This window comes from Pseudophryne corroboree, chromosome 9, assembly GCF_028390025.1.
Source record: "Pseudophryne corroboree isolate aPseCor3 chromosome 9, aPseCor3.hap2, whole genome shotgun sequence".
NCBI classification, from domain to species: domain Eukaryota; kingdom Metazoa; phylum Chordata; class Amphibia; order Anura; family Myobatrachidae; genus Pseudophryne; species Pseudophryne corroboree.
Window position 1 is genome coordinate 390,722,126 of NC_086452.1, and position 18,312 is coordinate 390,740,437.

Genomic DNA, 18,312 nt, shown 5'->3' on the forward strand with positions numbered 1-18,312 from the left:
GGCCCTCATGATGAGACATCTATGGCTCAGTTAACAAATATTTTATGGAGCTTTCATTTATCCCGAGTATAACTATAACGTCAACTGTCATTCAATGGTTTGTAATGATATTCCTCATAAGAGTATATGAAGTGTCCTCTGCAGCTAAAGCATTTGTTATTTTAATGCACTATACAATACTCACTCAATCATACACACATATGTTATAATTTCTACACCATTAGGATTTCAATGGATTTATTATTGACAACCAACAATATTTTAATGGAATGAATGTAGTCATAATGTCAACAGTCACTATGCTGACAGTCACAACACACAAGCAGCACTGGAATGGTGTGGTCTCGTTGTTCCCTGTGGCTGGACATCCTCGCCATCAGCGGGCGTCATTGCAGGCGCTGGATCCCCTGAAACCGGGACCGCTGTACTCACCATTGGGGCTCCATCTTGCGTTACACAACACTGACGGAAACCACACGTAAGGCTCCGTTTAGGAGCATATCTTCATGCCATTATTCTGTCTTTGCTGATGGGCAATAAAAATATGGAACATTACTTTTACATAAAAAACATCTAAGGAACTTACATTTCTACATGGGTTCTTGAAGCAACTTGTTGCGCATTATAACAAGTGTATTATGCGGACTGAAATATAGTTACTAATTTGTCCGTTTGAGAACTGTGCACAGATCAGCTTGGTTCCACCTCCTTGAGTAATTTTTTATAGTATTTTGATAATACTGATTATATTATTGTTCTTATATTGTTAAGATATCTTAGACCGGTCTAGTTTTTTATGTGTATTAAAACTCATGAATTGTAAGAAAATTTGCAGTTTGGTTATTTGAACATCAGCCATACCATATTTAATAGCGCAAAGAGTTAAGTGTTAGATTAACTATGCTGACAGTGTCTATATCAGAGATTTTCACTGAACAAGATTTAAATATTGCCAAGGTACATTCAAATATAATGGTGATGCGTAGTGAAGTTGCGTGTCCTAGGATGTCATGTCACAGCTTCTCCAAAGGTAATGCCTGAGCCACATGTGAGAAAGCCAGAAGACCCCAACACTGCCCATGCCCAAAATTAGAACTGTCTCTGCAGCCACTAAACCCACCAGTATTGATTGTTCCAGGGCCTCTGTAGCGGCAAAACACTGATGGGCCTGCCTGTGCTTCTATGGCGGCACACCTGGAGACTGCTCAGGGCACAACAGTGTGCCACGGCACAGTGGTTGAAAAACACTGATCTATATTGACACCAGAATGCCAGTGCCATGTTTAATGTTATAATGCCCTCATGGATAAAAAAAACAATGAATTAGCACAACAACCGTGTCGTAATACTGGTGCCGGCTTTCTCAGGTCTACATAGTCACTGTCGGCTTAGTGACTGACATTATGACTACATCCTGTGCATTGAAATATTGACCTTAGATATGTCATATGTATCTCCAGTGGACTAAACAATACTTTACACTCACTACGTTACATGCTATAGTTGTATATTGTTAAGATCTAATTAATATTAATCCTAACCTCTATAGCTTTATAATCATTATTTGACATTTTCCACTTGTTTGCACTATGTCACAGGTTATACCAGGCGTTGTCACATTTATGTGCATTCTCAAATATTTTAATCTTTCCCTATGTACATTTTATTACATTTATATGATTCCTATCACTTGTGTTAGAACGTGACGGCTCAGTGCTAGTCGGTTGCCTAGCAATTCATATTGTTCTGCAACTGTATAGCTGTATACTGTGTAAATAGTCTCTCATTGGGTTATGGGGGCTGTAATAGGCAATGAGGGCTCACCTTCAGATCTGTATGACTGTAATTTGCCTCATCCTTTTATACCTAACCGATCTTGTATATTATGTATAGTACCTTATCTGATCTTTGGTATTTCTCAGGTATGATCTCTGTGCATATGGTAGTAATTCACTTCTGTTTATAGTGTGTTATTATCTAGTCTCATACAGACCGACTCACCAGTGGAGGTCTTTGCATATCACTACTCACCATGAAGATTGTTGCTATTACATTTTCCCATTAGTCTGTTTGTACCCCCTAAAATATGCTTTAGATACATTTTAACTAATCACATGGAAGTCCTGGTGGCATCTAAGTACCGGGAAGCATATAAAGCTTTATAGGAACGGAAGCTATTACAGGTAAATCAGGTGAAATCTGGCTCTGGAATTTATGAAATGCTGTTGCATGATCATAACTTTAGCTTAATTAATGTTACACAATTAATTGATCCACATGTTTTGATTTGCTAAACACACAGATTTGCAGTATATTATTGTTAGTGCCCATTCTCCCCCTGGACTTCTGGATTTTTGGACACATTCCCATACACACACAAAATTACCATGCTGCAAGTTATAGATGGTGGTGGGGCCGAGCACGATGTCATTAGGCCCCGCCCCAAAGTTCTGCAATGCATGGGTTTAACAAAAGGGGGCGTTGGTAAAATTACAAAATTTGAATGGAATCCCATCATATTGGCCCCACCCCCTGAAATTGACCTTTGAATCACAGTATTTTGTCAGGAGGGGTGGGGCATAATAACGGTGCTAGTCTGCACAGGTATGGTGGTAGTAATTCCGCTAATGCAGTAATGAATGCTTGATTACATACATCTAAAGGTGCTGAATCAGTATTGAACATACATCATATGGAATTGCATGCATAATCTACAGAAGCATAATTTGCTTCATAGCATTATTTCTCAGACTCAACATTTTGCTAGTCTTATACTGGAGGATTAAACTTAAAATGATCTTAGAACTGCTAATATTTCAGTTTGATATATGTGATTTATAAATCAAGAGAATGACAACGCATTGTTTTTATAAATATGTTCACAGCTGGGAATGGATGTTTTCACAGCTACATTGCCCGAAATGCACACATAGCATGGGATGATGCTTTATATTAGAGCACAGATTTCTTCATAAGTAAATCTGATATTTCTACCAGATTTGTCTATCCAGATGGAGTTGTCACCTGGCTCCTGGACTCTGCTACAGCCTCCTCTGCTGCTTGCTGTCCTAAGGGACTGTCTACCTCCTCCTCAATATATCCCTGACCTCATCCCCTCTCCTTCCACTAGCCATCATAACACAACCAAAAAAAGAGAAAGGAGCGCTGTAAACCCTCACACCACTCTAAAAGACAAACAATGCAGACAGCAAGTAAAATAAAAAAAAATACAATGAACAATAAATTGTAAACAGACAAAAAATAACTGAGCAAAACACAGGCATAAGACAAATAACTTAATACTCAATACTCCGCTAACCTACCCTCTCTACTCCATGATCTCTCTGCTACCACTAGCTTCTGTACCCTGTATCAATTGATAGATGGCAGTATGCAGTCTTAGATAGTGCAGGTAAGATAGAAATTAGGCACATTTTTAAGTTGTAAGAAAAAAAAAATAGAACTCAAAAATTACATGGCTGGAAATTCACACCCCTGGTAAGTTCTGCTGCTTTACGCACGTTTACTGCAAGTTCATATATCATGGTTCAGTTTAAACAATTGCTTCCTCTTTTGCATATGGGCACCCCCCACCATTTTGCCATGTGAAATTGGGACAAAATAAGCCATATCCATACTCCTCTTCAATCCAACCAAACACCACCCTTATCTGCCCAAAAATGCCAAATTTTTGTTTAAACTCCTGTTTAATTTTTAAATAATTTGTGAAATCAAATATAATTTAGGAGTACAATTTTTTTTAAGAATGATTGATTGATTGATTGATTGATTGATTGATTAACTAATTCATTTATTTATTCATTCTTTTATTTCCTCCTACAGGTTTAAATCAAGTAATTTTAAAATGTATTTATTCTTTACATCCAATTCTACAGAAAAGGGGGGGGGAAATCAAATTTAGCACAAAAAAAAAGGACAATACTTATTATCGTACTTTCAGGTTCTAAAAAATCATGGTGTTTGAAAGAGCATAACTACTTGAGGGATTTGGCTGTGACTCTCAACTTGTCTCCTTTCTTCTGTCCCATTTTTCAGCATAGCACTGTTTTTTTTCTTTCCCTTATACGAATCCAGGGGCACATTAAGAGAGGAGGAGGCCTGTATGCAGAGCCAGCCCTACGCATAAGCAATGGGGCAAAAGCATCTTCTGATGATTAAAATTATATGTGGCATGCCTATATTCTGTGTGTGACTGTGGTTCTATCTGCATATGAAATGCTAAGTTACAGTGTATTCCTGAAAATAACTGTAACTTAGCATTTCATATGCAGATACAGCTACAGTCACACACAGAATATAGGCATGCTGCATATCATTTTAATAAGCAGAAGCTGCTTGTGCATCCTAGCCACAAGATGATGCCTTTTTTTTTTTAAAAAGGCACCCAACATTAGCAGAGCTGCCAGCTGACTCACGCCAGGCATCTCCTTCTGTATGGTGTATTGAGGCAAGATGTATGAGGACACATCTGCATCCAAGCAGAGGCAGAGATCACAGTATTAATGTCCATGTGAGTGCGAGTGGGTTGATGGTGCAGTAGTGTTCGGCATGTGTGTAAGGGGCATTATGTGTATAAGGGCATTAATGAAGGTTGGCATAATGTGTAAGGTGCATTATGTTTATAAGGACATTAATGATGTGTGTCATATGTTTAAGGGGCATTACTGTGTGGTATTATGTGTATAAATGCATTACTTATGTGTGGCATTATGTGTATAAGGTGCTCTACTGTGCAGTCTGTGATAAAAAAAGAGCAATATGGTGTTGTGTAATGTGAATAAGGAGCAATTCAGTGTGATATAATGTGAATAAGGGGCAGTACTGTTAAGAGTAATGTATATAAGGTAAAGTGGTACTACTGTGTGATGTGACGTGAATAAGGGACATTATCGCATGATATAATGTGAATAAAGTTTACTACTGTGTGATGTAATTTTAATTGGGGGTACCATTATGTGGCCATGCCCCTTCCCAGCAAGAACATGCCCATTTTTGAGCTGTGCGCCGAATGTGAGCACTGTTCCTATTTAAAATATACGAGGTAGGAGCACCAAAATTGGGGGAGATGGTGCCTAGGGTATCATATTGGTTAGGGCCGGCTCTGCCTGTGTGCAATCTTCATCTGGGCACTCTCCTCTCTAGCTGCCAGTGCATGGAGGAGACTCTGGCACTGTGCCAGATACTACTGTACATGCACAGGTCTCCAGGAAAATGGCACGGTGGCCAAATACGGAAATCTCCAGGAAAATGGCTACCACACCATTTTTCTCTGTGATTTGTGCAGTGTTGCCAAGGTAACCACAACAGTGCAGAGTGACTGAGGATGAGCTGAGAGGAGAGGTGGCATCAAGGTTTGCTGTGGGGAGATGGGATCGTGAATTGGGCATGTTGTTATTGCCAGATGGTGGCAGTAAGTTGTGCTGTGAGCGGTGGATGCCAACTTTGGGCTCCACTGCATGTCATAGATGAGCAGTTACCATGGTTATATTCAGGGCAACCATCAGGAGGGTAAACACAGTACTCACGTTAATTGTTAAATGATAACACTCACATAGGACAGTGCAACCCTCCCCAGGAGGGCCCCTGCCCCTCATACACTTCACATGTGTGCCTCTGACCCCTGTCACTTTCTTTCCTCCTCTTTGTCACATTATCCCACCTTTCTCCCCTTCCCATCTTTTCCCCAAACTTTTTTTCCTGTCTGCACCAACCATTCACTTTCTTCTTATACCACACTTTTCTCCCCCCCCCCTCGTCTTCTACTTCTCCCCCTATATGTTTTTCCATCCTCATTTTCGGAATGTTGTACATAGAACCATGGTCATTGGCTGCCGATCAGAAGAGGGATGGCTAAAGGGCAGCACAACCATGTTTAACGCCACATAACTGAATCTTAGGATGTAAGTACAATTCTCATTTGTCAATGACTCCGCACTCACCGATACACCTTTGCATTATTTGGGCCTTTGGAGGCATGATTGGGGGGCAGGGGGCTCGGCTGTATGAGTCACTTGTACTGGGCCGTTAGATAGCTGATGGCGACCCTGGTTATATTATAAATATTTGTAGTTTATTTGTTTTTTCTCTTTTTAAGCTTCAAGCATATACATAAAAAATGTTTTTGAGCTTTTATGGAAAGCACAGATTTCTTAGCTCAGGTTATGTAGCATCTAATGCTCCTCTGAGTTAAATGGAATACCATATGGTTGATCTCACTGTAGAGGCCAGGAATCTCTGATTGAATTGTCTGAAGTACTTTTACTTTCCAACGCCTTGATGGAATGTATCAGCATTCTATTCAACATTTGTTTAAAAAAAACAAAATCTTTGCAATATTTCAATAATATAAATCTGTTCTGACGTTCAATTACAAATAACAGTAACCTGGGTGGCTTACCTCAAAACTTGGTCAACTTGTTTTTAATATGGGTTGTACATTTTGGCAAGAAAAGAAGATTCTGTTATCAGATGTCATTATTCAAAATTATCAACATTGATCTTTACAAGCACAGAATGTTGTTTCATCCTGTCTGAAGGATTCCAGGGTAAATTACTTAGAATTCCGTGTTTGGGTAATGCAGCTCTTGTCCATCTGGCAATGTTAATTTGTTTGTATGCTGCTCCTCCAGGCAGGACTTTATTTGAATATAGATAACCTTGATGATTTGTAACATTCATTAATAAAAGTAACTTTTTGCAATTATGTGGTCTTAATTGAATCAGCAAATTTTTTAGAGATTTGTGCAAATATTTGTTCCTGTACAGAATAGTGCAGTACAGAAATGTGTGGTTTTTTATGCTTCTCTCTCCAGAAAAAAAATTAAATCACACATACATCCAACTATACATCAGACCCCAGTGATGATTTTCCTATTAGGCACATGAGGCACCTGCCTAGGGGCGGCAATTGTTTAAGGGCAGCACTTGGATGCTTGTGTTGGTACTGTCCGGCCAAAAAGATACCAGTAACTGCAAAATATTTTCATTGTAATATTTTCATTGTACTGTACCATATGCAATCTTGAATGGAGTGTAAATGGGAAGGACATGCATAGACTGCCCCTGTAAGTTGTCCTACTTAGTAAATATGGATACACAATTAAAAATAAAAAAAGTCATATTTAGCAGTATTTTCTTTATTACTCTATTAAATTGGCTATCATCAAATGAGGGTTTATAACAAACCAATAAAAATAATAAAATTAGGCAGGTGTGGGGCAGCCGTTACTGTTGTGCCTAGGGGTGCCCTCACCCCTAAATCTGACCCTGGTAGACACTCAATATTAAATGTAGTGATAGTGACTATATGCCCGTGCATGCTACACATACTTGCCTACTGTACTTAAAGGCAGGTGATGGGAATGGGATAGGATGATTTGCGTCATAAGGCCCCTCCCCTATAGGTAATATGCAGTGACGTGCACTAACATGAAGTGAGAAATGACATAATTATCATAGAAACACGTCATATTGGCCCAGCCCCATTCATACAGGTATGCAATTACCAGCATATTTAGAATAGGATTTATTCTGAATTGTATTATTATTATTATTATTATTATTATTATTATTATATTGCAGTGCTGCTTTGACACATTTTCTGATTTTTACTTTTTTCTGATTATCATGCTTAATTTTCTTTTTCTTTTTTTTCTATTCCTGACTCCTTAAAAGAAGTTTCTGGCTCCCAGTAAGGGCTGAGCAGCATATACATGTTTGAAACAGTGTCTTAAGCTCACTAATGTTGGGGATCAGTACGAAATCCCACTGGACAGGATCCCGGCGGTCGAAATACCGACACCGGAATCCCGACCAGCAGAATCCTGACAGGGGTTGCGAGCGGAACGCAGCCCCTTGCGGGCTCGCTGCGCTCACCACGCTGCCACTATTATATTCTCCCTCTATGGGTGTCGTGGACACCCACGGAGGGAGAATATGTCGGGATTGTGGTGGTCGGGATTCCGGTGTCAGTATTTCGACCGCCGGGATCCTGTCCAGCGGGATCTTGACCGCATCCCAATGGTTGATATTATTGCAGTTATACTCCTTAAAAAAATACAACATACTTAGCTAATAAAACAGACGTCAGAAGGAGATAGCTGAAAAATTGGTCAAATTTGATTTGACATTATGATTAAATTTCCTGTTAATTGATTAGAGTTAGTATGGCAGTGAACAGCAAGAACAAGACAATCACACAATCCAACAGTGGTGTACAACTCTCCAATATTAGGCACACCTGGACAGCCAGTGTCAAATACCCTGAAGGGCCGACGGGATAATCATCATATATTTTTGACTAAGGAGAGCACACCCAATTTAGGAATAAATGACAACTAAACAGTACTTACTGCCACTAAAAAAAAAAAAAAAACAAAAACAGTGACAATATAAAAAATAGGGAGGCAAGAAGGGTTTCCAGCAGGCAGGCAAGAGGAAGAAGTAGCTGCCAGTGGTCACTAATATAATCCCCAGGGCCGTAACTAGGCTGTGTGCTGTCCCACAATGCATAGGCACTGTGGGCAGAGAACCAGCACAACAAACACACACACCCGCCACTCCGCCCGCATCCACCCCGCAACCCGGCCAGCACCTGCGATCATCAGTCTGTCACCCCTCCCTGCAGCTGCAGCGCTACCACTGGCCTGTCTCATAGGTAGCTGGGTAGCGCTGCAGCTTACCTTCTCTCGTTAGGCTCCTTTTCTGTGTCTGCAGCACTTGGGTGGGAGGAGGCTGGTGGAAGGCAGCTGCTTCAGGAGAATATGTAAGTATAAAAGCTCTCTATCTCTAGCTCTTTCCCTCTCCTCTGCTATTATGTGTAAAAGGGGCTTTACCTGGAGTAATGTGTCAAAAGGGGCTCTACCTGGTGTAATGTGTGTAAAGGGCTTTACCTGGTGTAATATGTAAAAGTGGGTTCTACCTGGAATAATGTGGGACAGAAGCTCACCTGGGATAATGTGTGATAGGGGATTGACCTGGCATAATGTGTAAAAGGGTATCTACCTGTCATAATGTGCAAAAGAGAACTCTAACTGGCATAATGTGTATAAGGAGCTCTACTTGGCATAATGTGTATAAGGGGCTCTCCCTAGCAAAAAGTGTAAAAGGGGACTCTACCTGGTGTAATGTGTAAAAGTGGACTCTACCTGCCATAATGTGTAAAAAGGGACTCTACCTGGTGTTATGTGTAAAAGGGGGCTTTACCTGAAGTAATGTTTAAAAAGGGGCTCTACCTTGTGTAATGTGTGTAAAGGGCTTTACTTGGTGTAATGTGTAAAAGTGGGCTCTACCTGGAATAATGTGTGACAGGGGCTCTACCTGGAATAATGTGTAAAAGGAGACCCTACCTGGCGTAATGTGTATAAGGGGCTCTACTTGTCATAAACGCATAAGGGGCTCTACCTAGCAAAATGTGTAAAAGGGGACTCTACCTGGTATAATGTGTAAAAGAGGACTCTATCTGGCATAATATGTTAAAGAGGACTCTACCTGGTGTAATGTGTATAAGGGACTCTACCTTGTGTAATGTGTAAAAAGGGGTTCTACCTCGTGTAATGTGTATAAGGGGCTGTACCTGGCGTAATGTGTAAAAGAGGACTTTACCAGGTATAATGTGTATAAGAGCTCTCCTGGTGTTATGTGTAAAAGGCGACTCTACCTGGCATACTGTGTAAAAGGGGGCTCTACCTGCCGAAATGTGTAAAAGAAAACTCTACCTGACGTTATGTATAAAAGGAGGCTTTACCTGGCGTACTGTGTAAAAGGGGCTCTGTCTGGCATTATGTGTAAAGGGGTCTCTGCCTGGAGTAATGTGTAAAAGGGGACTCTACCTGGCATAATGTGTAAAAGGGTCCTGTACCTGGAGTAATGTGTAAAAGGGGGCTCTACCTGGTCTAATGTGTAAAAGGGGCTCTACCTTGTGTTATGTGTAAAAGGGGGCTCTACCTGGCGTAGTGTGTAAAATGGGACTCTGTCTGGTGTAATGTGTAAAAAGGGGCTGTACCTGGCGTAATGTGTAAAAGGGGATCTGCCTGGAGTAATGTGTAAAAGGGGGCTGCCACAACCCCAGTTATTGGTGAAACCCCTCCTTCTGTCCAATGAGATAAGAAGCAGCAGGGGTGCGGGCACAACACCAGGGGTGGATTGACCATAGAGCTCACTAGGAAGATTCCTGGTGGGTCGACGTGCCAGTGGGGCCTGTTTTGTTTGTTGACATGTGAGGTTGGTGCTGCCGCCATGGCTACAATGTATGCCTCTAGTGCAGCCCATGTGAGCCCACTTCTACACATTTTTCCAGGCCCACTTTTAGTACCCAATCCAATTCTGCACAACACACTGGGCACTTACTGTAGATCATCACCAGAGCTTGCATTTGCTCTATTGACTGGTGCATCTTTATAAGTCTAGTTTTTAAATCCATGAAGTTTGTATTTAATTTAGGAAAGTCTTCATCTCTTTGGCTCCTGCAAGAGAAGATCCTGGAACTTTATCCCTCTGGGCTAAACACTAACTAACATTAGTCTCTGCTCAGGGAAAACATAGCAAGTTCAGAATGCCAGAGGGCTACAGGCAGCTGCGGCAGCCAATGACAAGTTGCAAATACACACATAACAGATATACTGATAATCAGTGCTGACTATGAGGTGAGAGGTTTACAGCTGTATATTACCAAATGCATTTAGCGTGAGGAAACGGAAGTACCTTTTAAGTGACTTTCTAGAACAAAAAAATCAAGTTACTACCTGTTAATTAGAATTACCGCATAAGGCTCAATAAAAACACAAAACAAGGAGTTTTAATGTGTGTATGTGTGTTTGGAGGAAGGGGGGGGGGGGGGGTGTCGGGATAGAAGAACAATATAGGCAGGTCTCATATTTCCAATGAGAAATGGAAATCAGGCAACACATTATGGTTAGTATAAAGTTTTTTGCCCACTAGCGTAGAGAACGCTATTGCTGATTGCACTATTCAACCCCAGGAAAAACAAGTATCCCTAGATAAAGCTCTTTAATCACGGTCTGAAATCAAATCACATTCTTAACATTGAACTTAAACGTCTAACTCTTTCCTTCTTTTTCAGAGCTGTATACTAAGCAGCAGAAAGTTTCACTGCCAAAACTTATTTAAGTGAGCAATACCAGGCTGAGGAATGAGGCCAGTAACAATCTCCACTATCTGAATGTTTTCGCAATATATTATTCAAAAACTCCAAAATATGGTTGCCAAACATTCTTTGTCTGGGCGAGATTTGGACAAAGAGCTCATACAAAAATATATTGGGCTCACCTCTTTTCACTACTGAACTCTGGTGTACGGATTTACGTGCTGATACCAAAACTGTAGGGAGATAAACTGTACAGTGCTTAGCACTCTTGGTGCATTGCTATTTTACACTGTTTGCAATTCTTGAAAGACTTTGCCTTCAGTAGCCAGAGGGGTTTTGTAGTTGGTCCTAGGAAGGATTTATAGGCTAAGATCTTGTACATGGACTGAAATGTAAATATAGAGTGATTGGAAAACTCACTACATGCATTGGTTTTATTTATCATACCATAATTAAAACTTTAAAGAATAAGTTACATATTTACTAATTATCCGGATTTAGACCAGATGATTATAAACTGTTATCGCCGCTATTTGCGGCAAAATGAAATTATAGATAACCTGGATGTATTATTAATCATTTCCAGGGACGGGTTCTCCGAAATGTGCCTGTCCCAGCGATGCGTAAGAATGAAAATGTTTGCAAAAGCAATTATTTCACTTCTTCAGGAGCCGGGGCTATTTTGCGCATGCGTGGTCTGCTATACATGTGTGCGTGGTGGCCATTACAGCTGACGGATTTTTAAAACCGTCAACTTTGCAGCTCTGTGGAAAATAGATGGGCTGCGGCAGATATGGAAATATCTGCTATGGTCCTTCCTTCATACATTTGAGGGATACCTAACATTTCTAGGTAAACCCTGAATATTGGTGTTTTCAGGGGATATGGTGCAAATATTATTTGATAAATAGGACCTGTAGTGTTATGAAATTTACTTTTATGTTTAATGTTAGCATACCAAAGGCAGGAATTAAAAGTTTGAAGTACTGGAACTTGAGGGGGCCCCTGCCACTAATATCTGATGTGTCTAATTGAGCATAGGAGCCAGCACTGTATGTGCTTCAGCACCCATTTTATAGCCACATATGGGCAGGGTGTTTTAGTACTCCCAATAAATTTAATAAGTTGTCTTCAATGTATCTACACACAGGCCAAGCAAAAACTACATTGAGTGTACTGTGAATTGTGGATAAGCACTCTCTATTGTGAAAAAATATAAGGTTATAAGAGATGAGCAGGTTCGGTTCCCTGAGAACGGAACCCGCCTGAACTTCACCACTCGAGCCCAGAACCGAGTTAGGCTCGGGTTTTCCCGCCTAACTCGGAAACCAGAATGAGGCAAAACATCATAATCCCGCTGTCAGATTCTCGCGGGGTTTGGATTCCATATAAGCCGCGCGTCGCTGCCATTTTCACTCCGGCATTGGAGAGTGTAGAGAGAGGATGTGTCCTCGTCCTCAGTGTCCTGCATCAGTTCAGTGTTAGTGTCTTGTGCTGCATCAGTCCAGTTACAGTGGTTGTGTCCTCTGCTGCCATATGTGTGTCACGATCCGGGTATCTGGACGCCATTTCTTACCCATCAGATGCCTCCTAAGGCTGGCTCAGCGCTCCAGGACCGGATCCCATCTGTTATCCTGATGTGTACATTCCTGTATCCTCTCCTGTCACTCTGGGACGCTGTCACAGTAAACGCCATATTACACCTGGCATGGCGTCTCCCGCGGCCTCCGCTGCCGTCCCTGAACTTCTGCATGCAGAGTGTCTGAGTGGCGATTACGTCAGCCGCGGCCTCCGCTGTGTCCGCGTGGTTGGATGTGCATCTGTCAGCCTGGCGCCTCCTGTCTTCGGTGGCCGGCGCCGCCATTACTGTTTTCATTACCACATGGATTACAAACCAAACTTCCCTCCAAGTGTCTGCATGGGCGCAGCCATCTTGGATTCTGTCAGCTGATCATTTCCACCAATCTGTTCTCAGTATTGATAATCTGCATAATTGCCTAGCCAATCCCTTCCTTGCTGCAGGTATAAATACACTGTGCCTGAGCAAGGAAGGCGTCAGTGCTTTGGTTGTCAAACCTAGTTCCTGTTTGTCTCTCTCCTGTGATTGTCTTCCAGGTTCCAGCTCCTGTCTCAAGACTTCCACCATAGAGACCCGCACCAGCATTCCACCTGCATTCCACCTGAATCCATTGTGGATTCATCTGTTTCCAGCTACAACATTACCTGCTTCCAGCTCAGCTTCCAGCAGAGTACAGCTTCCCTTAAAGGGCTGGTGTCCTTTCTACACTTTACCACTCTCCACCGGTATTATTATTTCTCCGCTCTCAAGTTCTACATTTCAGTTCATATTTCATCGCTCCCAAGTTCATTTATTATTTAACTGGTTCCAGCCAGTATCCACTCCGTGCTAACAACAGTCTGGTTCCAGCCAGTATCCACAGCAGCTGTTTTATCTTCAGCAACCCAGCTTTTCCTGGAACACCAGCTGGCACAATCCTGGGTTATCTCCATAGCTACAGTCGGGCCTGGTAAGGACTTTCCATCTAGAAGATCATAACAACTATCTCACACTACCAGTGCCCTGTGGCTCCTGCCATCCTGTAGTACCCAGGAACTGTATTTATTCTTTGCTGACTTTTACGTTTTCTTTTACTGCTGCTGTGTTGCGGAGTTGTCATAATAAACATCATTGACTTTTATCCAAGTTGTCGTGGTCATGCCTTCGGGCAGTTATTATTCATGTTACTTACATGTCCAGGGGTCTGATACAACCTCCCAGGTTCCGGTACATCTCAGCCCCTACAACTGAGGCTGCCTCCCGTCAGCTCAGGCCCTCAGTTGTGACAGTAAGCACTGACCTAATGAATCCAGCCGGAGACCAGGATCAAGCGGCCAGGCCGATGCAAGAACTGGCAGCCCGACTAGAACATCAGGAGGCTGCACAGGGCCACATCATCCGCTGTCTCCAGGATCTCTCTACTCGGCTGGATGGGATTCAGACAACTCTCCGTGGATCAGGCGCGTCTGGTGCGTCAACCACAGTGACTCCAGCTATAACCCCACCCACCTTACCCATTTCTGCTCCACGTCTTCATCTTCCAACGCCAGCAAAATTTGACGGATCTCCAAGAGTCTGCAAGGGATTTCTCAACCAGTGTGAGATTCAGTTTGAGCTACAACCTGGCAATTTTCCCAGTGACCGTACAAAAATTGCCTACATTATTTCTCTTCTCAGTGGCTCAGCCCTTGATTGGGCATCACCGTTATGGGAGAGGTCCGACACCCTGCTATCTTCCTACACTGCCTTCGTGTCAACATTCAGGCGCATCTTCGACGAGCCAGGCCGGGTAACCTCAGCTTCATCCGAGATTCTCCGTTTACGCCAGGGGTCACGTACTGTAGGACAATATCTGATACAGTTCCAGATCCTGGCATCCGAACTGGCATGGAACGACGAGGCCCTGTATGCTGCATTCTGGCATGGCTTATCTGAGCGTATTAAAGATGAGTTAGCTACCAGAGACTTACCTTCTAAGTTAGATGAGCTAATCTCACTCTGCACGAAAGTTGATTTACGTTTCAGAGAGAGAGCAACTGAGCGTGGAAGATCATCTGCTCCAAAATCTTCTGCTCCTCCTCCTCGTCAACTGTCACCATCTAAAGATGAGCCCATGCAACTTGGCCGTTCCCGTTTAACTCCTGCTGAGCGCCGAAGACGTCTCTCCGAGTTTCTCTGTCTCTATTGTGCACCTCCGTCTCACACCATTAATGCCTGTCCCAAACGTCCGGGAAACTCCAAATCCTAGCTCGCCAAGGAGAGGGCCGGCTAGGAGTAATGATCTCCTCTCCATCTCCTCAAGATTGTAATCTCCCAGTCTCGCTTCAAGTTGCTCAACGTTATCGGAACGTCATTGCCCTCCTTGATTCCGGAGCAGCTGGGAACTTTATTACCGAAGCCTATGTTAAACGGTGGTCCCTACCCACCGAGAGACTTCCTTCGTCCATTTCTTTAACTGCCGTGGATGGCAGCAAAATGTTTGATGCAGTTATTTCTTTAAGGACTCTACCAGTTCGTCTGAGAGTGGGAGTTCTTCATTCCGAACTTATTTCTTTTTTAGTGATTCCAAGAGCCACACATCCTGTGGTCCTGGGCCTTCCATGGCTCCGTCTTCACAATCCTACAATTGATTGGACGACTACGCAAATCCTGGCATGGGGTTCCTCCTGTGCTGAGACATGTTTGTTTAAAGTATTGCCTGTCTGTTCTTCCTCCCCCAGGTCGTCTGATGTTCCACCTCCTCCATATCAAGATTTCACGGATGTGTTCAGTAAAGCTTCTGCTGATATCCTTCCTCCTCATAGAGAATGGGACTGTCCGATTGATCTCGTTCCAGGGAAGGTTCCACCTCGAGGCCGAACTTATCCGTTGTCTCTGCCTGAGACGCATTCTATGGAGGAATATATTAAAGAGAACCTAGCAAAGGGGTTCATTCGACCTTCTTCTCCAGCCGGCGCAGGCTTCTTTTTTGTAAAAAAGAAAGATGGTGGTCTGCGGCCGTGCATCGACTACAGAGGTTTGAACGACATTACCATCAAGAACCGTTATCCTTTACCCCTGATTACTGAGCTCTTTGACAGAGTTAGCGGAGCTACCATCTTTACAAAGCTGGACTTGCGAGGTGCATACAATCTCATCCGGATCCGTGAGGGTGACGAGTGGAAGACCGCCTTTAACACCCGTGACGGACATTATGAGTACCTCGTCATGCCCTTCGGATTGAGCAATGCTCCAGCTGTCTTCCAGCATTTTGTCAATGAGATCTTCAGAGACATTCTATACCGTCATGTCGTGGTCTATCTAGACGATATCCTCATTTTTGCCAACGATTTAGAGGAACATCGTTTTTGGGTTAAAGAGGTTCTGTCCCGTCTCCGTGTCAATCATCTCTATTGCAAATTAGAAAAATGCGTCTTTGAAGTCAAGTCCATTCCGTTTCTAGGGTACATTGTGTCCGGTTCCGGACTAGAGATGGATCCTGAGAAACTACAAGCAATCCAAAATTGGCCGGTACCCTTAACCCTCAAAGGGGTCCAGAGGTTCTTAGGGTTCGCCAACTATTACCGAAAGTTTATACGAGACTTTTCCACCATTGTGGCGCCTATTACTGCTTTCACTAAGAAGGGTGCTAACCCGTCCAAGTGGTCTGAAGAAGCCATGCAAGCATTTCATCTTTTAAAACAAAGGTTCATCTCTGCGCCTGTTCTGAAACAGCCTGACATCGACTCTCCTTTCATCTTAGAGGTGGATGCCTCCTCCGTTGGAGTAGGAGCGGTGTTATCTCAGAGGGCTAAAGATGGCCATTTACACCCTTGCAGTTTCTTCTCCCGGAAGTTCTCCCCAGCTGAGCGCAACTATGCCATTGGCGACCAGGAGTTGCTAGCCATCAAGCTCGCTCTAGAAGAGTGGAGGTATCTGTTGGAGGGAGCTTCTCATTCAATCACCATACTTACAGACCACAAGAACCTTTTATACCTGAAGGGCGCACAATGTCTCAACCCTCGTCAGGCCAGATGGGCACTTTTCTTTTCCAGGTTCGACTTTAAACTCCAGTTCTGTCCGGGCTCTCAGAATCGCAAGGCCGATGCCCTTTCCCGCTCATGGGAGCAAGAAAATGAGTCAGAGTCTTCAGACAAGCATCCTATTATAAATCCGTTGGCATTCTCCATGGTAGGGATGGACTCTACGCCCCCATCAGGGAAAAGTTTTGTGAAGCCGATGCTAAGGAAGAAGCTCATGCATTGGGCCCATGCTTCCCGTTTTGCCGGACATACAGGTATCCAAAAAACCCTGGAGTTTATCTCTAGGTCCTATTGGTGGCCAACTCTGAAAAAGGACGTCTTGGAGTTTATTGCATCTTGCCCAAAGTGTGCCCAACATAAAGTATCCCGCCAGTCGCCTGCGGGGCAACTGGTTCCACTATCCGTTCCCCGTCGACCATGGACCCACTTGTCGATGGATTTCATTACAGACTTACCCATGTGCAACAAGTTCAATACCATCTGGGTGGTAGTTGACCGGTTCACCAAGATGGCACACTTCATTCCTCTCACCGGTCTTCCGTCAGCTTCCAAGTTGGCTCAAGTATTCATACAAGAGATCTTCCGACTCCACGGTCTTCCTGAAGAAATTATCTCAGATCGAGGAGTTCAATTCACAGCCAAATTCTGGCGAAGTTTATGTCAAGTCCTCCAAGTCAAGCTAAAGTTTTCCACGGCTTACCATCCTCAGACCAATGGTCAAACCGAGAGGGTGAATCAGGACTTGGAGGCCTTCCTCCGCATCTATGTGTCCTCCTCTCAAGATGACTGGGTTCAATTACTTCCCTGGGCCGAGTTCTGTCATAACAACCAGTATCATTCTTCATCTGCTTCAACACCATTCTTCACTAACTTTGGATTCCACCCTAAAGTCCCTGAGTTCCAACCGCTTCCAGCAACTTCTGTCCCCGCAGTGGATATCACCTTGCATCAGTTTGCCAATATCTGGAAGAGCGTACGATCAGCTCTGCTCAAGGCATCGTTCAGGTACAAGAAGTTTGCGGATAAGAAGCGTCGAGCAGTTCCTGCTCTCAAGGTGGGTGATCGGGTATGGTTATCCACGAAGAATTTGAGGTTAAGAGTTCCCAGTATGAAGTTTGCACCTCGCTATATCGGTCCTTTCAAGATTGAACAAGTCATCAATCCTGTTGCTTACAGACTCCAGTTGCCTCCCTTCTTAAAAATACCCAGGACATTCCATGTTTCCCTGTTGAAACCGCTGATCTTGAATCGGTTTCATTCCTCACTTCCTCCAACTCCGAAAGTCCAAACTCAACGAGGCGTTGAGTATGAAGTGGCCAAGATCCTGGACTCACGTCACCGTTACGGTCAACTACAATATCTTATTGACTGGAAAGGTTATGGTCCTGAGGAACGTTCATGGACCAAAGCTTCTGATGTCCATGCTCCTGCCTTGGTCCGGAGATTCCATTCCAAGTTTCCTCAAAAGCCAAAGAAGTGTCCTGGGGCCACTCCTAAAGGGGGGGGTGCTGTCACGATCCGGGTATCTGGACGCCATTTCTTACCCATCAGATGCCTCCTAAGGCTGGCTCAGCGCTCCAGGACCGGATCCCATCTGTTATCCTGAT